Source organism: Triturus cristatus, chromosome 8, assembly GCF_964204655.1.
Source record: "Triturus cristatus chromosome 8, aTriCri1.1, whole genome shotgun sequence".
Taxonomy (NCBI): Eukaryota; Metazoa; Chordata; class Amphibia; order Caudata; family Salamandridae; genus Triturus; species Triturus cristatus.
The window spans coordinates 1008895738-1008918801 of record NC_140591.1 but is presented as its reverse complement, the minus strand read 5'-3'; the positions used below and the strand labels follow the sequence as shown (position 1 = coordinate 1008918801).

The window sequence follows — 23064 nt, the reverse complement described above, 5'->3', positions numbered from 1 at the left end:
CATAGGACAGCTAATTTTTTTCTTGTGTCATGCACCCTCCCTTGTGGCCTACATGGCCAACATACGATGGCTTACTAATATTTAAAAAGGTGGTTTTGACTTGTCAATAATGATTATTTTAACAAGTCGAACTGCAATGTTTACGCTGTTGCCGTTCAGGCTACAATGGCATGCCTGAAGCCATGTTTTCTTTGGTGACACTAGTGGATGGCACGGTAAATGCTGCAGTCCACAGGTGGCTGTTAACTTTTCATGTCAAAGGTATATTTCCACAACATATACTACGGCCTTATAGAAGAGAGAAATATGCCAATCATGGATTAGCATATTTCTCCATGATTTAGAGGTCAGAGCATATATACTATGTACACAACATTAGTGCATCAGCGTGCAAAGTCTAAAACCCAGCAATAACATACGATCCAGCAAAAGGTGATAATTCGGGGGTGACCACAAAGAAAAGGTGGACTTCCTACAACTTGGAAAGAGAAGGCAATCAGAAGTAGCATCCGAAGAAAATGGCCAGTCTCTGATTGGTTAGTGACCAACGGTATATCAAAGTGCTCCTTGTTCCCACAATCTGTCCCTGGAATGTTCTTTGCCCATCACCAAGGCCCCAAAAAATATATGGCACCCACAATTCCATTGTCTTGAAATGTTTGCTGCTGGTGGATCATTTTTATGCACTGATCTGATTACTTGAATTTTAATAGTTGCTAACTGGAGGCAGGCTGTCAGATGTAAACATAATACATTCAAAACTGAGGGGATGTTCAGTGTAATGCAATGCCAGGAATATTGCCAAGTTTACTGGTCATATTTCAACTTTAGATTTCTAATTTCATGTAGGCATGAAAGAGGTGATATTTTTTTCCAGCTGGTGTTACTGTGTCCAGTTGATGGACTGCGGACAGGCCTTTACATGCAGTAAGGAACAGAAGCTATACATATTTAACTGCAATTCTGCAGGATGGAAATAAGTATTTGCTCTTTTCATAAAATTGTTTTGTTCATTAGTTATGCACTTTTTTCCCACTATTTGTATACTGTTCTCAATGCAGCACTTATTTCTCAGGTATCATTTTAGAAGGGCCAGTCCTTGCAAGAGCCCACCCGAAGAAAAGTCTCCCAAACATTTTGTATCTCTTTTTAAGACTCTGCTACAGACAACTTTAGTTGTCAAAGCTGTCTGTAGGCCAGGCCTATTGCTTTCAAAATTCCTACAATGAGCTTTGGATCAAGCCACCCTTGCTCATGATTGTATGGCTTTGATGTTTATCTCAGTTGTTGTCTCTTGATTTAATGGCTCATCACTCTTTTCTTACGCTTGTCCCACCCAGGACCATTTAGGTCTCTGAGTGTTACAATTGGTTTACTTGTATCCTTCCCCTGCTGACATTGATTGCATTCAGGGAACTACTTTTGTCTTCTTTTTAGGCATTCCATGGAAGTGCACATTTCCTTGCTCTCTCTCAGTGCTGCTCCTCTCTTCACTTTGTGCCAAACCCCTGCGTTCTTTGTGTTGCTCCTGTTTGCCTCCCCCAGCTCATCCTCATTCTGACTCCTCCCCCTCCCTACTAGTTTGTTGCTTCCCCTGCCCCATCATTTAAAATAAAGGATAATAGAATTCCACCATTTGGTTGCTCATCTGCACCTTCCCACTTGTTAAAGACTTGCTCCCTCCACCTAGAACTTATTTTTTCATTCTTTTGCCTGACACACTATCTGCAGACGCTCATCTTAGAACAGTTTTAAAATGGCCGCTCACGAGTATTCACACATGTGCAGCTGGTAGCAGAAATAGATTTGTATTAATTGAAGAAATACATTCAAAGATGGCCACAGTTTTGCATGCACAACCACAGCAGCCTTCTTTGAATGGGTTTGTTGAGATATTACAAATGCATTGTAAGATGGCCACTGTGGATGTGCGTGCTTCCATGGTAGTAGCTATTTTTGAATATATTTCTGTTTTTTTTTAACAAACCCACTTCAAGATGGCTGCCTCTGATGAACGCATCTATGTTGGCTATCTATCAAACAAATACTGGCATAAACCAATAGGCATCACTGCTAAGACCTATTGCCTTTGTCAGTTTGTGTTTTCTGACCTCTAGGGTCTTGGATCTTAAAGACCTCCTTCAGAGACGTGTACGTAATGAATATGCAACGTACGCCAAAAGTGTTCCGCAGGGCTGTTGTTTAATGGAAAGAGGCGCTCCATAGTAAGAATACAGAGCAAACTCAAAAATGAAAGCAATTTCAAATTGTTACTTGAGTGTTTAAAGTAAAAAAGGTACACTTTCCGCCTCAAGAAGTATGCACACTCTGCTGAATGAAATATATGTATAATTTACACAAATTATTTTCATTTGTGAGATGGAATGGGCAATGTGAAGAAAATGACATTCATTTGCCTCTATGGAACACAAAATAATTAAAAGCTGGTGAAGAAAATGTTCTAATATCTATGGAACATATATTTTGATTTTATTGTTTTTCATCAAGGGTATCCCATTTCAACTAATGCATGTTAAAATAACGACGCTACAGAATACTGCATATTATGCTTTTCCTTTGTCACATACACTTAGCCCCTTGCCACATAACTTAGCCAACCCTACAATCTAATGTGGTCTTTCAATGCTAGATATTTCCACTGCCCCTTAGGATTGCGTATACAAGCATTGCTTGATATAACAAAACTGTGTAATGCCTACACTTATAATATGTAATGCTAAGGAATTATTAAAACCTTGATACATTTATTGCTCCATCGCCCCCAGCTCACATGTGCTCAAGGCTGACAAATCAATGTAATGAAGGCTCATAGAGTTCCTATGATGCACCATCCAGGAAGTCGGCCCCTTTCAATATAACGCCTATATAAATCTGAAAGATACTGGAATTTCATGGCTCCTCACCACTTTTTAAGGTAGGGCATCATTTTGCTTTAGCCATTTTGAGAAATGTTTGTTCAGTGCCACCAGTGGCTTGATATTAGCGGGAAAAGTCGTTGTTGACAGCAGGCACTGTGGTTGGACTCGTTAAAGCAGTGCTTAATTTGAGCAGGTGGTTTCCGAGCTCGGCACCCACACGTCATTCTAAACACCAGTGCTTGTGACAGTCTGCCACAAGGTGGCGCTATCTTCCGAATTTAGAGATGACCACAACAACAGTTATTTATTAATTTAATATACATTAAAAATGACTATTGCCTGCCGCCCAAACCATTCTTATAGCTTCGGGGACCTGAAATAGTCAGACTCCAAATTGTCACACTTGTAGAAGTGTGATCAGGCGCGCAATGCCCATAGGGTGTGATCATTGCGCGCAATGCCTTTAGGGCTCAAAGGGCTTCAGCCCAACCCCGTTGTGTGTGTCAGCCTAGGCTGAGACAGCTTCCTGGGCACCCACACAAACAGTTTTTGAGCTGCTGCGGGCTTTCTGGTCTGGCATCCTTCTTATCATAGCCGCACCCAAGTACTTCACAGGTCTTTAAAAGACCATTTACTTGTTAACGAGGCTTTGTAGTTTTTTCACCCCGTCTGAGAGCCCCCGCATCTCCACCTTGCCTATTGGTAGATGAATGACCATATTTTTAGCAGCCCCCCCCCCCCCCCGAAACTTGGCTCTTGTTGCGCCTCTGAGTGTGATGAATAGCATTTGTGTAGGTACTGTAATGAGCAGCACAGCAGCCCTGGCACTATTCATTTTACAAACTAGGCACTGCTTTAAAGCATGAACATGGAAACAACCTTTGCATTGTCCACAGAAAGAAGACATGGCCCTGATTGTTTCCCACTCTACATTGTTACTTTCAAAGAGTACTTTGTGTGGACATGGTTATTAATTAATGCTTTGATTTTAAACTCTAAAATAATTGACTAGATTTATATATGAACTTTTTAGCAGTTCATATTTACCTTTATATAAATGTGTGATCCTTTTCGGTTGCTGCGAAGGGCGAACAGAACGAATAACAATTTTTTTTGTTCACATGTGAAGTAAGCACAACAGTATTTTATTTGCAGAAGCAAGCTTTCCTGTGATATATGGCGCGTTGATTTGTTTCAGTGTCACAAGAACAAGTTACACTGCCGTATTAGGTAACAATAACGTGGCAGGCGCCATAAAACAACAGCAAAAAAGAAATGCGCATAGTGGAATACTAACGGCAGAAAAAACACGGCAGCAATGAAAGTGGAAGGCCAGAGACGAGCCCACAGCGTCAATTATTCTAAATCTTCCTCAGCTGCATTACACCGAAGGCTTTACACTCTTTCCTGTCAAATCAAATCTGTACATTTATGAGAAATACTGCTTTTAGGGAGGAAACCAAAAGTCGTAGATACGGCAAATAGGTCAAACAAAGCCAGTATCCTGCACGAGAAGACTGGGAGTGAACATGTGTAACTGGGCCACAAACCATCGACCCTTCATAAAACTTTCCCAGAAGGAGCACTCACGTAGGATGACCACTCCTTTCTCATTGAAACAACTATCTATCAGGGTGGCTGCATATTCTATGGAGGTTTGACTAAACTCAAATATTCCACCAGGGTTTACCTTAACCAGGGCCACTGGAATTATGTGATTTTGCGGCCACCACGATTTTCACATAATTACGTATTTCCTGTCAATGCCACATAACCCACCATCTGCTGCATAATATCGACATTTTAACTAAAAAATAGTTTTTAGCTCAAACAGATCAAGTGTTACTAAAAATGGTACTCATGAAATGAAACTTTTGCCCAAGCAGTGTTAACATGTCTAAAAATAATAAAACAATAAGTAATTCTGTCACAAAATCGGCTTCATTATGCTGCATAATATCCCCTTTGCCGCATAATTTAATTAACCATCCATATCATTTGGTCCTCCCCTGCTATTTAATTCAATTGGCACATATTTTAACCCTCTTAAACACAAGATTTGTGGGGCACTAACTTGCTATTGTTGTGTTTTTTTTCTCCTTTTGGCACTACAGAAGTACCAAGGTGGCATCCATCTGGACTGCCCCAGCTCTTCATCCAGGCTTTCAGTGCTCTTGCTACATTACCACCTATTCCATGCCATATTTGACATCCACTAGATCCGCAAGTGAGGACATGTATGAAGACACAGGCATATTTCCAAATAAGATGACAGCAGAGACTCCTGTAATTACGGACCTCTCAACCTAATGAAATAAGAGCTTCGTGTTGAGCTTTTGCCCCACATTGGCCATTTTCAATTCAACTTTGATTCTTGGCATGCTGTACTAATTTTGTTGCTGTCTAGTATGACTTTGGAACTTAAGATTAGGTTCCCAATTTTTCAGGCTCATCAGTACAGATAAGAACTTGCGTCCTGAAGATGGTCTTACAGATGCCTTCACTATAAAGACTGAAACATTGAAAATTTGACCCATTTTCTTTGTGATTAGTTTTCCAGGATATGTTCACTGTATAGTCAATGATGCTGTTCCTGTTGTTAGATATGTGAAATGGGTTATGGCAAAAGTATTCATGATAGAAAGGTCCATATGAAAGAATGTTCATTTGAGTTACTTTTGCCTCAATGTGAATTGTAGTTTGTACCCTTTTATATAATACAACTTTTTATATAAATGTTGACCTTTTGAAGAATACATCTGTGCTGAATTGTGTTTCTCACTGAATGTATTTCAGTTTTGCTTTTGATTCATTGTTTAGTTAAATAATTCGTTTTTGACATTTGTTTGTTCTAAGCCACTGTTAGAAATGTGGTTCTCTAGTTGGCAGAGGTATGTACCTTTGTCCAAATAGGGACCCTTGCTTCTAGTCAGGGTGAGCGGGATACACATCTAAAATAACCCCTGCTCACCCCCTAGGTAGCATGGCACCAGCAGACAGGCTTATCTCAGAGGCAGTGTGTAAAGCATTTGTGAACACATACAGTAATACAGTGAAAACACTACAAATGGACACCACACCAGTTTAGAAAAATAAGTAGTCTTTATCTAAACCAAAACAAGCCCAAACGACAAAAATCCACAATACTGTAATAACAATATGACTTTTAGATGGCAGAAATAGTTCAGTTCAAAGCAAATTGCAGATGTGACACTTTTCAAACATAGTACCATATATGCAAACAGGGAAGGTGATGCGTCGGTTCCTTTCACTCAGGGAAGGTGATGCGTCGGTTCCTTGCTCCGGGGAAGGTAGTGCGTCGGTTCCTTACTGCTGCGCAGGGGAGTTGATGAGTTGGTTCCTTACCGGAGAGGAATTGTTGCGTCGATTTCTTACTGCATGGGGAGTTGATGCGTCTGTTTCTTACTGCGTCACCCAACGATGCGACAGACCTGGCGCCTCAACGCGATGATCCAGGACGATGCGTGGATTCTTGCACTCGATGCAGAGTGCAACGATTTCTCGAGGCCGCGGCAGGCACGGCTACGGTTTCTTCAGTGATGAGTCAGAAACAGGTACGGATGCGTCACACTTCTCAATGTTGCATTGATTTTCCAGCTCCCAGCAGAAAAAAGTTCTCTAGAGGTCCAAAACAACAGCAGGCACCTCTGTATAGGTCAGAACTCCCAGCCAGGCAGTTCAGGGGAGCTCGGAGTGAATTCTTTGTGTTCCTGAGACTCCAGAACAGGAGGCAAGCTCAGTTTCAAGCCCCTGGAGATCTTTCTCAAGATGGGGACACAGCGAACAGCAACATACTATATGCCACATACAATCAACAATTGACCCATAGCACACATTCCTACCTCTCTGCTGTGTGAATTACTTTACACCATCCCATCTTCCTGACCAACCCTAATAGAGAAGTTCCCAGGCTCATGAGGACATCCAATCCAGTGCTGACATTAACCCCGCAAGTATACCCCACCAATAAAATCCACCCATAGGACATTGCCTAAAATAAATTAAAAAATATGCCTGGTCCTGCTTAAATTTAGGATATCAGTTCTCAATCATGTCTTCTGAGAAAGAACAGTGTCCTACGTCCTTTGCAGGATCTTAAACTGTAACAGTTTTTAATACTGACCTTTGAATACACATTTTTGACATGAGGTATCAAACTATCTCACCGTCACTATTCCTTTTACTCTTGAGACTTAACTCAATTTGATAATGTATAATACGGCACAGATATACGTTAACAGTCCATTGAAAACTCCATCATGCATTTGCTTCCCTTATCCGGTTAAAAAGAGCCACAGCCTTAGATACTGTAAAAACGGTTCAGATGTAAAACCTAACACTTCTCGTGCCACTGAACGTTCGAGATGCCCCGTTCTGGAACAGGTCACCCATTGCCCTGCAGTGCCCTCTCAGTTATCTGGCACTTCCTTATAAGAATATGCCTTTTGGAAACGTTGTATGCGCCTTAGTGGCCTGTTCCACAAATTGTGCAGGACCCCTAACTTGTGTTGATTTTTTTCCACCTTTGCTTTGCTAATCACCTTAGGTATGCGGGTGACTAATTCTTCACAGTGTGGTCACATTACGTCATCCAACGGTCTCTCACCTAGTATTAATCAATGATGTCTTGCCATTGCTCACACCTCCTTCCATCCACTCCACCACATAGTCCAGCGGTACCTCAAAACGATAACACTGTAAGAAAGGCACTCTCACGCCGGTGTTATTTGTTTTTTAAAAATGAAATGTAAAGTAATGGCGTTACAATGTCGCAAACAGCCTTTGGGGAGTTGCTAGGGCCTTAAAAGATTCAGACTCTTTTGGTGTCAAAACATTTCATCACCACCCTCCGACCCTTGAAGGATGTGACGTCCTGAATCAATAACTTGCAGTACATGCAGAGCCCGGTATGAATAAACATGAAATGTTAGCTCAGTGTACAAAGCAAGCACACACTACTTTTTAAAAAAAAACATAGGCGGCCTCGGTGACATGAGCAAGACACATTACTTATCTCAGTTTAAATGCCACGGCTTTCTGAGGATGAATTGGAATGGAGCTTAAAGTGACTTCAGTCTATGAATGATAGATTAAATACAGTTTAGAGCTGCCTTATTGCGTGATTATGAGGACGAGTTCGTGAGCTGTGTAGCTTCTTCAGCGTGAAACAAAGGCCAGCCAGCTTAGAGACAATAGTGACAAGTCATTAAGAGGCGCTTCGGACTTGATGACATGTCTTAAGTATGATTACAGTACAGCCTAAAACCATAACTTCTACAACTTTTGCACACATTCAACTCCGTATGGAAACTGTGCCAGTTTCAATTACCAGCTGAAATATAAATTAGTCTACTGGCATCCAAAGCAAGCAATAGAATCCCAAATACTAAACCACCTGCAATAGTGGACCTGAGAAACATCCTTTACCCCACAGGCAGAACCATAAATCTCCTTTACTCTGCAGTCACTACCCCGACTGCAATGTTGCCACAGGTTCCTTTAACCACATAAGTCGTTACGATGACTTACTTTGGGAGAGTAGGGCGTTGTTGGACTGTTGTTGGATTTTAAGTCCAACACCTTCCCTACTGATACACTGGAGTTGAAATACTAATTTATACTATTCCAAAGTCCAGCGCCCCCTTAAGACAAGCTGTTGTCATGACTTGAGTGGTAAAGAAGTGAATGGTAACGTCGCAATGGGGGGTAGTGACTATGAAGTAAACGCATGCGTGGAAAATGCATGTGGGCCTTCGTCATACATCAGTGTACCCAGGCTTTACCAAGAATCTATTAACATAACATAGTTTTTGCAGCAGCATATTTATTCAGCGGAAAGAACTCATCTGCACGAGAAGACGCTATATAAATGCTGACAAAGGGCAAAGCCTTACAGTTAGTTGAGGAGATTTTATTGCCTTTGAGTAAGTGGTTGCAGGTGGGGCACACCAGCACTTATTTTTGGGGTCGGTATTTCTTTTTCAAATTTTGATCCAGAACAAAAGAGTGAAAGTCAAACAATGTGGAAAGTAGAAAAAAAAGAATACAAACAGACAATCAATCAATCAATCAATCAATCAATCAATCAATCAATCAATATCTGTAAAGTGCAACTGCTTCACCCATGAGGGTCTTGAGGCCCTGTGGGATCATGCTGCCTGTACCTCTTGGTTGAGCATCTAGATCTTGAGGTCCTTCCTGAACTACTGGAGCGAAGGCGAGCCTCTGAGCTGCAGAGGGAGGGTGCTCCAAGTCTTAGCCACCAAATGGGCAAACGAGCGGCCTCTGCCGTTTACTTGGTGGATGCATTGGGTGGCTGCTAGGGAGAGGGATCCGGAGCTAAGCTCACTGGAGGGTTGGTAAAAGTTCACTCGTTTATTGAGGTAGGCTGGTCCTTCATTGTTTAGTGCTTTGTAAGTGTGGGTGAGCAGCTTTAACAGTTATCTCTTTGCGACTGGTAGCCAATGGAGTTTCCTGAGCTGAGGGTTGATGTGCGTCTGTCTGGGGAGGTCGAGGATGAGTCAGGCAGCTGTACTCTGGATGGCCTGGAGTTTCCTCATGAGTTGGGCGGTGATTCCTACGAAGAGGGAGTTGCTGTGGTTAAGTCTGCTGGTGATGAGAGCTTGTGTGATAGTTTGCCTGGTGTTGGGTGGGAGCCATCTGAAGCCAGTATTCGGAGGGTGAGGAAGCAAACGGAGAACACAGAGCTGACCTGCTTTTTCATGGATAGCTGGCTGTTGAGGATGATGCCAAGGTTGCAGGTGTGTTTGGGGGTAGGGCCCAGTTCGGGTGGGCACCACTCGTTGCTCCGTAAGGTGCACTTGCGTTTCCCGAAGATGAGTACTTCTGTCTTGTCTGAGTTGAGTTTGAAACAGTTGCACTTCATCAAGATGGCCACATCCTTCATGCATCTTTGGAACTTGTATTTGATGGTTTTAGGGTCGTTAGTCAGGGAGAGGATGAGTTGAGTGTCGTCGGCGTAGGAGATGATGTTGAGTCCATGGCTCCTGACGATGTTAGCTAGGGGTGTCATGTATACGTTGAAGAGGGTTGGGCTGAGGGAAATGCATTGAGGTACACCCAGGTGATGTTCTTAGGGAGTGAGGAGGAGGGAGGGAGGAAGATCGTCTGCATTCTTCCTGTGAGGTAGGATGCGATCCACTTGAGTGATGCTCCTTGAATTCCGAACTGGTGGAGTCTGTTAACCAGTGTGTGGTGGGATACGGTGTCGAAGGTAGATGAGAGGTCGAGGAGGATGAGGGATGCAGTTTCTCTGTTGTCTAGCAGCATTCTTGGTGCTGAGTTTGCTCTGAAACCGGTTTGAAAGGGGTCCAGCAGGATGTGCTTCTCCAGATGTCTGGTTAGCTGGAAGTTGAGGTCTTTTAAATGACCTTGGCCGAGAAGGGGAGCAGGTAGATGGGTCGGTAGTTCTTGAGATCTCCTAGGTCGGCAGATAGTTTCTTCAGCAACGGCTTTACTTCGGCATGTTTCCATTTCTGGGGCAAGTGGGCCATGGTGATTAAGGAGTTGAGGACCTTGCTGAGTGCTTTGCTGATGGGTTGATTGCCGATGTTGAAAATGTGGAGGGGGCAGGGGTAAGCTGGGACTCCAGAGTGAATGGATCTCAGAATGGACGCCGTTTCTTTCTCTCTGAGGGTGTTCCACGAGATGAGCTGGTGCTGATGGGTGTCAGTCGGCATGAGGGGGTTGATTTTGTCATTGGCGGGGGGTTAGGCTGCGAAGTCTAGGTAGATGGTGCTGATTCTGCTGTGAAAAAAGTCTGATAGGATTTCGCAGAGGACTTGCGATAGTGTGATGATGTTTTTAGTTGCTGAGGGACTGGTTAACTCCTTGACTATGTTGAACAGTTCCTTGCTGCTGTTGGAGCTGTCGCTGATGCGGATGGCTAGGGCGGTCTTCTTGGTGCTTTTTAGGAGGGGGTGGTATTGGTTGTGGGCGTCTTTGAAACTTTTCAGGTACTTAATGGAGTGCCATCTTCTTTTGTTCTGTCTGCAGTCACGTTTCAGGGTTTTCGGTTCTGCCGTGAACCAGTCCGGGTGCCTTGTTTGTTTTTTGGGGGTTGGGGAGTTTCCTTGGTGCAAGTTCATTAGCACTTCCTGTGATCCAGTTAATTAAGTTATCCACGGCTTGGTCTGTGCCTTCGGTGGTGTTGGGTAGGCGGGAGTTGAGGGTGCTGGTCCATTGTTGCTCTGAGAGCTTAGACCAGCACCGCCGTGTGTCGCTGGCAGGGGAGATGGGGTTGTTGGGAGGTTCCGAGGTGATGAAATGGACGCAGTGGTGATTGGTCCAGGTGAGTTCCCCAGTGTATTTAACTCTATTTTTAGCTGAGGCGATGGGGTCCTGCAGTGTGAGTGGGGTCGGTGACAAGCTGCTTGAGTCCCAGGTTCGCCATCCTTCATAAGAGGTCGGCCATGTTGGTGTCATCTGTATTCTCAAGTTGAAAGTTGAGGTCTCCTAGGAATATATGCAGATTTGAGTAGAAGGTGAAAGGGGCAATGGAGTAGGAGATTGCATTACTAAAAGCAGGGTGGGGACCAAGAGGTCTGTAGGCGAGAGTGCCTCAGATGGTGGTTTTGCTGTTTGTTCGGAGTTGGAAGTGGAGGTGAATCATGACGGGGGTGGAGTCACCAATGGTAATTGATAATACAAGGTTCTCTTTGTAGATGATTGCGATGCCTCCGCCATTTCTGTTGGATCGGTCCTAGTGCGCGATCTTGTATCTTATGTGGGTGGGCTGTGGCGATGTCAGGAGTGAAGACAGGGTTCAGCCAAGTTTCTGTGATGAAGGCTGTGTCTGGGGAGTGGGTTGTGATGGTGTCCCAGATTTCTGTGGCTTATTTTTCAAATGCAAGTGCGTTGATCAGCAGGCAGACGATCTTTCCTCAGGTGTTGGCATCAGTCTTGTTGGTGGGTGGGTGTGCTGCAGTGTGGCTGGATACAGAGGCATGGGTGGTATCCTCTGTGGTGCAGGTGAAGCGGCAGTTCCAGCAGGAGAATGGGCCTTCGGTGGTCTTGGGGGCAACATGGGTGAAGTTGTAGTCCAGGTGTCTGGGGTTCAGGGCTGGAAGCTGGTCCGAGGTGAAACAGTAGCTGTCCATTGGGGTTGGGGTCCTGGTGCTGGGAGTTGTCCAGGTGCGTGCGTGGCATGCCCTAGGTGCGCGTTCGCTGTGTGGTCGAGCTGCAGTCTCCATGCTGTAGGGAAACGGAGTGCTGGAGAGAGGGAGGGAGTGCAGGTGGCCTTTGCAGGGGGGAGTCAGAGCGGCAGGCGAAGGAACAGGAGGCAAGCACAGGGAAACTTCTTCTCAAAGGGAAGTAGTGTGGGGTATCAGTGGTGTCCTGGGCAAGAGACGAGAACGGGGCTGAGGCAGGCTAGTCTGCCCTTGGGAAGACAAGGCTGCTAGGGGCCAGGGGGGAGCCCTTGCAGGTAAGCTAACAGCCGCGGCAGGCAGGAGCCAGAGAGGCAGAGGTAGGTAGCGTGAGGCGTCGATAGAGGTGACTTATCTGAGAACTGCGGATAAAGAGTGGGGGACGAGCCTCCTTCAGGCTCTGACGGGCACAGACAGACCTGCCCTTGGCCCAAGCACTGCGCGTACTGTGATGCAGGGACAGGTGCCTTGTGATAAGTGTTGTGGCAGGAAACATAGGCAAAAAGTAGGTGGCCCTGCTCCCAGCAGCAGAAGCTGCTGGAAGTTGCAGTCTGGCTGAAGGTGCAGGTGCCGTCCCGTGATGCGGGAGCAGGCGCCCTATGATAAGGGCTGCGGCAGAAAACGGCAGCAAAAATAGGTCGTCCTGCTCCCAGAACAGATGAAAAAATGAGAGAGTGAGGATGGAAATTAGCTTGCAAGAGTGCAAGGTGGTGGGAGAGAGGCATGCATTGAAACCAAGACTACGCAGCTTGGGTATTTGGCAAGTCTGCAGTTGGCATTGCCAGAAGTGGGCTCCTCAGAAAAAGTTTTGGTACCAACACTACTTCTGCAAATTAAGCAGTGGGGAAGGCAGGTCTCTTACAAATATGTGGTTAACTGTGCTGTAGGGTTCTACTTTTTCCTAGGCATGCACCTAGGTTTTATTTTAAATTAAGACACCCAATAGAACACGACGATGATGAGAGTGGGTAGTTTTGAATAAAAACAAAGGGGTGAATGCTTTGAAAATATCAGGAGCATGAGGTGAGAGGAGCCCTCACTGAACATATATTTCACAGTTTTTAGCGCTTTAGCATTTTATTGTTTTAGTCTTGAATTGATTTTAACAAGAAAGCTTTTAACAATTTCTGCATTTTGCACATTAGCCTTCTCAGGGACACTTACTGCTTATTTGCCACTGCCTTGTCTCCTCTTCCCCGGTCCGACGCGGCATTTGGCGATTGCTCGGACGGAAGCGGACACACCCCCCAATTTGGCCTGCCTGACTTCCGGCCTGCTTGACTTCTTGCAAGGAGGTCGGAACATAGGGGATTCCCACGCCCGGCCAGGTATTTAATCTCTTGCTGGGCCGGACGCGCAGCGGACACGCGCAGAGGGCGCGCCAAAGGCAAGCCCTTCTGCGCCCGTCCACGCCAAGGCTACGACAAGGGCAGAAAACGCTGCCCAAAAACACGCTGAAATTGTTTATACAGCTGAGGCACTGAAATACCTTAACATTAGGGGACATTGTCAATGTCTGATATCGCCTGACAAAATATTGGGGTCCTTCTCTTGCCATCATTGCAGACTGGAACTTCCCATCACAGTCAATAGCCTTAGAACAGCCGCAGCAACTTACACTGCCCAATTGAAAGGAGATTAATTAATGTCAGATCACTAAGTAAGCACTGCCAAGATGTCAGATATCTAATCACAGATCAACAGCTAGACTTTCTATTTATTACCAAGACATGGCTGATAGACTGGTGTAATCCCGACATTGCAGTTGCTCTCCCACCCAACTATACAATTTACAGGAAAGATAGAAGGGACGGCAGAGGAGGGGGCCTGGCCATTATCCTTCGTGACACATTACATCGCATTAATTTCTGATCTGGACACACTCAGGGGAGCCAAAAGCCTTGGCTTCTGCATCTCCCTAAATGCCTCCCTGTCCTTCTCAGGAGCTCTGATATATCGCCCACCTGGACATAGCGCCATCTTCATAGGCTCATTAGGAGATACCGTAAGTCATCTCCTGCTCAGATATGCCAACTTCACCTTGTTAGGAGATTTTAACCTCCACTTAGAAGGCAGAACTGAGCTAGGAGTCGACAACTTCCTTCAAATTACAGAATTATTTACACTGCACCAACTGATGGAGGCCCCAACACACCGGGCGGGCCATACTTTGGATGGGGTCTGCTCCAACTTTGCCTCACTCTCTGCTGATACCCCTACCCCTCAGATATGGGCAGACCACCCCTTTGTCCCCCTCACACTTAATGTCCCACAGATGAGTCGCCCGGATAAGCCACCCACCGACCTTCAACCCAGGCGCAAATGGGCACAACTAGCTGACAACCCTAAGTTCGCAACCACTGCCGAAGCTCAGACCCCCGTCCTAACAGGGAACACAGTGGCAGATTCGCGCCTCTTCCACTCCTGGTTAAATACTGTAAGCAATTAACTTATCCCACCAGAGAAACCTGATAAGAACAAGAAACCAAAAACTCAGAAAGTCCCTTGGTTTACGCCCGCTCTTGCACTAATACATCTCCAATGTAAGCAACAAGAGCACAAGTGGAGAAGATCTTATGATGCTGGAGAAAAAATAGCTTTTAAAAACAGCAGGACGCTCTATCATAATAAGATTAAATTAGCCAAAAAAGAGTACTACTCAAGGAAAATACAGGAGGCAAATAAAAGGCCAAAAAGTCATTTTTTCGGTCATAAAGTCCTTTACCAACCCTAAAGCGCTACAGAATGAAATACCCCCTTCCCAGAATCTATGTGATCAAATATCAGTCTTCTTTGAAGAAAAAAATCATAAAATCCAAATGGACTTTTTAACGGTTTACGTCCCCATGAGCCCGACCCCGCTATCACTGCTCATTGCATCTGAACCTTTGAACCAGTGTCGATGGAACAGACTTGCGATGCCATAGTAGCATGCAAATCAGGTTCTCCCCTGGATGCCTGCCCTCCGATGATCCTCACAAAATCACAGACACAGTCAACCCAATAATAAATCATAGTTCACTCCTCTTTAAGCTCAGTTACAGTACCAGATGAATGCAAGCTGGCACTGGTAAAACCACTGAAAAAGAAACAAAATATCGACCCATCAGTGCTCTCGAACCTCCGTCCTGTTTCACTGCTTCCCTTACTAGGCAAAATCACAGAAAAATCAGTTCACAAAGGACTTACCAAATTCATTGAGGCCGCTAATATCATCCACCCTCAGCAATCCGGTTTTTGTCCCAAGCACTCCACAGAATCTGCACTCCTGGAAATAACGGACGCACTAAAGATTATAGCCGACGAAGGCAGGAAGGCGGTTCTGATCTTACTGGACTTGTCGGCTGCGTTCGAAACCATCTCACACAGTATTCTCCTGGAGAGGCTCAAATTCAGCGGCATTTCAGGTACCGCGCTGGAATGGATAAAATCCTTTCGCACTAACCGCAGACAAGCTGCGACCCTTGGAACATTCCTCTCTGTGGAACGCAACATAACAACAGAAGTGCCACAGGGCTCGTCGCTGAGCCCACTGTTGTTCAACATTTACATGACCCCACTCATCTCCTTGATAGCATTCTTTGGGATTGAAGTTACGTCCTACGCAGACGATACCCGAATGATCCTTTCCCTGGACAACAACTCCACAGACGCCAAATTTAACTTTAAACGCTGCCTAGCTGAAGTTATCCAGTGGATGAAGGACAACCACCTCAGAAGCAACACAGACAAAACCGAGATCCTACCCATAGGGAAAGATGTTTCATTCCGGCCTTGTGATTGCTGGCCAGAGGGGACGACACCTCCGCCTGATATGGTGAAGGTAGCCAAAAATGTAGGAGTACAGTTCGATACTGCTCTTTCCTTCAATCCACACGCTATGGCTGTAGCAGGGACCTGCTTTAGTCACATCAAATCTCTGAAAACATTATTTGATTTAATTCCACTCACCGCAAGGAAATCAGTGGCAGTGGCCCTGATTCTCTTGCGCCTGGACTACTGCAACAGCCTTCTGGCAGGAGCCAACAAATCAACACTAAAAAGACTCCAAGTGGTCCAACACGCTGCGGTGGGTCTAGTTCTAAAACTCCCACAAAGGTCCTCAGCATCGGCAGCCTTGAAAGCCCTTCATTGGTTCCCACTGCATAAGAGAATACTTTTTAAAATCCTCCTTATCACCTTTAGAGCCACGCTTAAATTGGGACCAAAATACCTTTCTGCGAGGTTCACTCCTTACATCACAACCAGGACCCTTAGGTCCTCGTCAGCCAACCCCCTTAAACCACCCATTTTCAGATGTAAAACAAAAGGAGGAAAAACAGTGACCACCTTGGGAACCACGGCCTGGAACCTGTTGCCAACTCATCTAAGATTGCTAAAAACAGAAACTCAATTTAGGAAGGCACTGAAAACCTGGATATTCAGCTCTGTCTTTCACTCATTTAGGATTCCACGGGCCCCCTCTCACCTCCAACCAGCGCCAGGATGCTCCTTTCAGAGTGGCAGTCAGCGCTATATAAATACCGCATTACATTACATTACATCATTATTTGGTGCATCTAAGCCATAAGCAAGATTGTTCGGAGAAAGACTCAGGATAGTAGAGCTGAATACCTAAAAACATCAGTGGGTTTCAGGTTTAAACATGGAATTGTAAGATAAGACTATTGACTTTTTGTGCAATTATTTTGGTCAGTGAATGCAAAAGTCTATTTTAACCAACATTTGGGCAGTTTTGTTCTTTCATTCTCTCCATCTGTTTAAGCCCCTAATCTGTCAATGCCCCTCAGACACTGGTGCCCATTTCAATGTGTTTTATGCATGCACACTGACGTGTATGTATGTTTAGTCTTCCCATTTGCTGAAAGTACAGCAATGCTTACAAACAAACAATCTCCACAAATATTGGACTGGAGTGGAAATAGTAAATCATCTTCTCCTCAAATATTCGGGGATGTTTCTATAACTTTCGAGTTTAAGAGGACGCATAGAAATTAAGTCACTTGTGGGAGGTACAGATTAAGAAGAGAGCTTGGATGGTTAGAACACCAGCAAAATTGCTAAGTGGCCTAAATGCTCTGCAGTTCACAGGTTTGAACTCCACCAAGGCTAACCAGTGGTAGCTCTTCCATAGGGGCATGGGGGCATCGCCCCACTGCTTTCTCGCAGTGTGAGAAGCAGAAACATAAAATGGTAAAACTACCATTTTATGTTTCTGCTTCTCGCACTACGAGAAAGCAGAAGTGCCTGGTTGTGGGCGGGCGGATAGGCGGTCCTGCTCGAGGGCAGTGGGGAGTGTCTGGCCCAATGTTGTGGGCCCTGACTGCTTTGGTCAGCCTGGGGCCGACTAAAGCAGTCATGCGTACTCTCCCTTTTCTCTATGTAGGCTGCGAGAAAAGGGCCTCCGATTAGGCTCCCGGCTGGGGCGTGCACCGCACCATTCACAATGCTGTCATTGCAGCGTTTTGATTGGTGGAGGGGAGGGAGGCTGCCTGGGTGGCAGATTCCTGTCTGAGGAGAGCTGGGGCAGCAGGAAAACATGGGACCCGGGGGAAGGTAAGTTTTATTTTATTTTTTTAAACCCCTCCCACCTCTCCCCTTACCCCCACCACGCACAACTCCCCACGCGATAACCCCCACCCACCCGTCATGTCGCCCACGACTGCATACAAGGGGGGAAATACTCTGTCCTAGACCTTTAAAATGCGTTACCATTACGTAGGCTGAGGAAACCATGAAAAAGCCAGTTTGAGCAGGAAGAGCTCAGCATTAAAGCGCTAATTACACTTTTGAAGTATAACACTTTCAACGTGAGATGAAGAGAGATGCAGAGGATGGCAGGGGACTCACACTTATTCAATTAGGTATCCGAATGCTAATATAAAAAAATACAAATTTTAAAGGCTGGGCAGTGTATATGCAGATACAGGCTGCGGTGCAACCAAGTATGCTTTGAATGATGCGGTTTGGTGCGACATGTTTCTTCACTTACCTTGCCATCTGGCTGGCACACGGCATCAGGTATTTGAATAAAAACTCTATTTTCTGTGCAAATTAAAAAATATGCAAATTTACCCCGATGTTACGCATGTTTAGGAAACTGTCATACGTGTACACAATAACTAAAGAAGGCATTTATAAAGGAACTTTCGCCAAGTACTTCATTTTCCATAGAAATTCCCCTTACACAGTATGTACTTCCAAAGTAGACATAGTCCGTAGGTGCAGAGATGTGCACACACAATTACAACAATGCTATTTCCTCCCGTCACAAATGGGAATAAAGTACTATATTATAGACACTGACCCCAGTCTTCCAACGCACTGAAGCACTCGAATGCCGATCAACCACTCATCCAAAACTTTTACGCCACCCCACTTTCAAATGTCACCAGCCGCCACTGAGGCTAACTAAGCCTTTCAACTTTCTGATATGAGTAAAATTAACCTGTGTTCTGCAATTGAAACATTTATGTGCTGCTAGCTAGCTATTTTATTAGCAACAATATTATCTTCAAAACCACACCACTTCAGGAACCCACATGTTTTCTCCTGCTGTATGTATACCAGCTCTTTGCATTCTAGAGTAAGTGCATTCTAGAATAAGAATTAGTTCCTAGAAGAGCTTTTGTTCTAGAATACAAATTATTTTCAATCTTTTATCAAGCAGAAAGGGCAATCTAGTTCCTAATGCCTATGGTCTAATACTTATGGTTGTTACTGAAGCATATAGATAATGTACGTAAGTACAAATATTTACAGGTCAATTAGATCAAGCAGGCATTACCTAGCAATGCTCGACCACAGCTCCTTTGGTGGCAGGTCTTCACTGACTTAAAGAATCTGGTTAGCAAAAGCTTTCCGAACCAGAGTCAACTGGGTTCTTCTCCCAAGTCTAGATTGCCAAGTCTTTTATCAAGCTTGTCGTGACTAAGTCTTGAACATTCAAGCTCCATTTTACCCATTTAAACCAGACATGTTTTTCAGTCTCAGGCATATGTCTCCACTACCATCTCTCTGTGGTGCACTCTATCCAGACGAGGCGTTACACACTAGAGCACTTCCACGATGAAGAGGTCCTTTGCACAAACACCAATACGTTCCTTTAAACTGCACATTCCTACCGTATTTGACATCTAGCCATGTTTGTGCCCATGATTTTCACAATGTTTCATCACTTGTCTGGCATTACCTATAACAGCATTGACCATTTTGTTCTACATGGAGAGCTATTAGGAGGCTTTGTCGAACAACATATTGTGGGGCAATTTTCAAACACCTTTTTACAATGTTTCCAGGTCTGGTGAACCTATCAGAACATTTACGCAAATTACTTATCATGGCTGGAGGTTGATAGGCATCAAATTTAAATGCACACAATGCTTTATTTTTATTTTTACGAACAACGAATAATCAAAAATCAATACAGCAACATTATCATGTGATGACTACAAGAGTAAATTAACTTCATCAGCAGGCAAAGAGTGCACCCGATTATTTAAAAAGGCAAGAAATAGGGATGCATGAGGTTATTTGAGATATAAGCTCCTGTAGTAGGCAAAGTGAACACTACTTTCACACCCACACAATGAGATGTCAGACTTCACACAATTCCTTTCAATAGTGCAAAGTTATTGGTGTAAATATTGATTCCCAGAAAGAAAACCAAATCCGCTTTAGACAGTACCCTTTATCGGTACTACATCAAATAGATTTTGGGATGTGGGCTGTAAAAAATGATTTCACTTTGGGGTCCACTCACATGAAGTACATTAACTCATTTCAATATTTGGCATTCACATGCATCTTTGGTCTCCAAACTGTTGCGTGCCTCAGCCATACACTGGATGGTGTACACCTTTTAACATGAGGAGACGCATGTGAACACAGTTTATACAGCAAATAATGTTAAGCGCTCCCTGGGTATTTGGCTACCTAGACTGGATAGTTAATGTACCCACAGATTTTGAATATGTGTTTGTATTACAGGCGACCCAATTATTAACCCTCAAATACAAACCTATAGAGGGGCAACTTGCACAGGAGATTTCAGGTAAAAATGTAATGCCTCCAGAGTCAGGCTCTAAATATGGTAACTCGGTAACATAAGTGGACTGGCATATTAAAAAAGAAAGAACTCTCTTATTGCATTTATGAAATTAATGTAGACAACAAGATCCTCAAATGTTGACAGGCTTCGAGGGAGGACCACATCAATGTGGATTTTTTTCCATTAGGTGGGCTCAATAAGAAGATACATTACTACAAATTTACCAATCTCTACACCTTTATCAATAAATATGAACACTATTGTATATATCTCTTTGACACCTTGGTAAACACTAGTAGTACTTCACTCAGTTGAACAGTTGGGTGGGGTGTCCACAACACCTGTATTACAGCAATATCACCCATAAGCATTGATGGCTAGCTTCTGTTTCATCTCATCAACATACCCTAAGGGATAACCAAGGTTATCCACTCGGGTGGGGGAGGAGAGAGAAGAAGTATAGTATATGATCTAGACACTCAAGCAAGGTATCCTACAAATTATATTGCCACAAATTGCTAACCTATTAATAGATGAAGAATGCTTGACCCTGTACGGAAACTGCAATTGCTTTTCTTGTTGCTAGATATACACGCACTCTATTAGTGGCATGTTTCATCATCGAGTCTCATGCTAGTCCCTAAAAGTCAGGATGGACTCCGCCATATTCCAGGGAGCACCTTGGCTAATCTCCTACTGGGGTCTTCTAGAAAATGAAAAATACCTCATAACACCTAGGTATCCCTTTATTGGTGATGTTTCTGGTAGGGTTAAAAAGTACAATTGGTGTGAGGTGCTTATGGGAATTAATGACCATGGGATATGGTCGAGCCCATCCTGGTTTTTAGGGACCAGGACGATACCAGCTGATAAAGCATGACACTAATACAGTTGGTGAAGGTCTAACAACAAGAAAAGCAATTGCAATTTCCCTACAGGATCAAGCATTCTTCATCTATTAAAAGGTTTGGCAATCTGTGGCAACATAACTTGTATGATACCTTGTGTTGAGTCTAACTGCTGTTTCATGCAGGCACGGAAAGTCATATGGTAAATCCTTGCTAAGACTGTTACACAGAGGAGCATTCACAGGTATTTTAGTTCATGATTGAAGCACATAAATTAGTTGAGAAAAGAGAAAACTGAGAAAGCTTCAAACATTGTCTCTTTCAAACACAAAGTACAAATCAAAAGCAAAGAAGCGGCCTTGCAGTTCCTCACATGCCACTCTGACAGTGCTTAGAAAGTTTTTTACATTGATTAATCTTTGGCAAAGGTGGCCTGCATTTACCATATATCCACTGAGATGTTACAGATAAAATTTGGAAGGGTATGCTGACTATTCTTTTCTGATGAAGTAAACCTGGACTTAGAGGATGACCTTACAGATGATATCAGAGTAATTGCTATGATATGAAAACTATTCACCCATTACATACAGTATGGGAAATGTATTGATATTTTACATCTCACAGAAACATTTTCAGAAGGGAAGTTGTTCTAACTCCAGGAGCCCTAATTCAGTCCTGCCAAGTTTCCTAGGTTCTTGTGTGATGTGCTGCTCCAGTCCAGGTTTTTTCTTTGAATTCTAGGATTTATAGTCTTGTTTATTCCATTATAAAACAGGACTACAAGTCTCAGAATTCAAAGAAAAGAAACCTGGACTGGAGTTGTACATCACACATGAACCTGGAAAACTAATACCAAGAACATAGAGTTATTTAATAAAAGCCGTAACTAGTCACAAATAAAAATGTTTGGGAAACAGATGTACCCTTTGAAGTGACATTTATTTCTGGAACCCTGTGGAGATGCCAATGGAAAAAAAACAGAGTATGTCATTCAACGATTGCCCCCACTCGTTTTCCAAAGTGTTGAGCTGCCTGGCCAGAGACAGGGGAGCCTTAAAGCTTTTGTTAGTGACCTCTCCCCATCAGTGAAAGACCTTTGTCTGCTTAGCTTCCTACAATATAGTAAACTCCATTTCCAGTATCTACCTCAACATATCTTCCTGAACATCAATTGGTTAACACTTTGAAGAGGCAGAGTAACAAGCAGACTGCTTTCAAATCCAAGAAGAAACCGGTAAACCAGTCAGACGGCATTGTTGTTTCACTGTTGAGTATCACCCAGCCTTTGAGCATTGCCTTTGCCCTACTGTTGATGGAGCGTTCAGTGAAATCGGACTTGCCCGCCAAATAACATTCAGAATAACAATGGAGTTCTTGATTTATCGGTAGGATATTTGTTGAACTGTCTTTCGAAGTTAGGATTTCTTTTCACATTTGACAAATGGTTATTTTGGACCACAGCAAGGCATCTCTGCATTTGTCCATACTGCAACAATGAATGGTCTACATCCAACAGAAGCTTGATCATAACAAGCTCACGCTTTATATGTCTGATTTTGAAATCTGGTCCCAATCCACAGCCATGGCAATGGTTGAAAGTGGTGGGCTCAGGCATTCCTGTTTCAGCACTAGGACTTATTGTTTGAGGGGCCTATTTTGTCCCAATTAGTGTATGTTTGCTATCATACCAGGGGATGGGGCAGGATGTCGGACTGCCATATAGGCAATCAAGACAGTGTCTAAAGGCTGGTCTGACAGGTCCGTGTGTGGGCCAATTGATTTAGCGGGTTGTGTTTTTTATAAACTGTCTATTGGGCTGGTTTTTACTGTTTATTTCACTAATATTAAAACAAATATTGCCTGCAGCAAGCTCAAACCCAGTCTTCCATACCTTGCAGAATTCTTTTACAGAGTGTCTCTCATAATTGCCCCGATTTCCACACAAGGGCAACTTTTTTAGCTTTCTAATTCACTAATGAGGGCCACTCTATTTCGATGCCCGGGCCTATTCTCTGGCCCAGTCTGACCCTGGAGTCAAGACTAAGCCGCCTTGGTAGTCAGCATGGCCAGCATTCAGCTGAGCTGGAGGCAGGCTC

The 23064-nt window shown here is 44.0% G+C and overlaps 1 protein-coding gene across 1 annotated transcript in view; it reads right to left on the bottom strand.

Annotated features, from left to right (window-relative positions):
* The window catches only part of CFAP47 (cilia and flagella associated protein 47), a 2697962-nt gene that overhangs the window by 457892 nt on the left and 2217006 nt on the right, over nucleotides 1-23064 (bottom strand). The window lies entirely within an intron of this gene.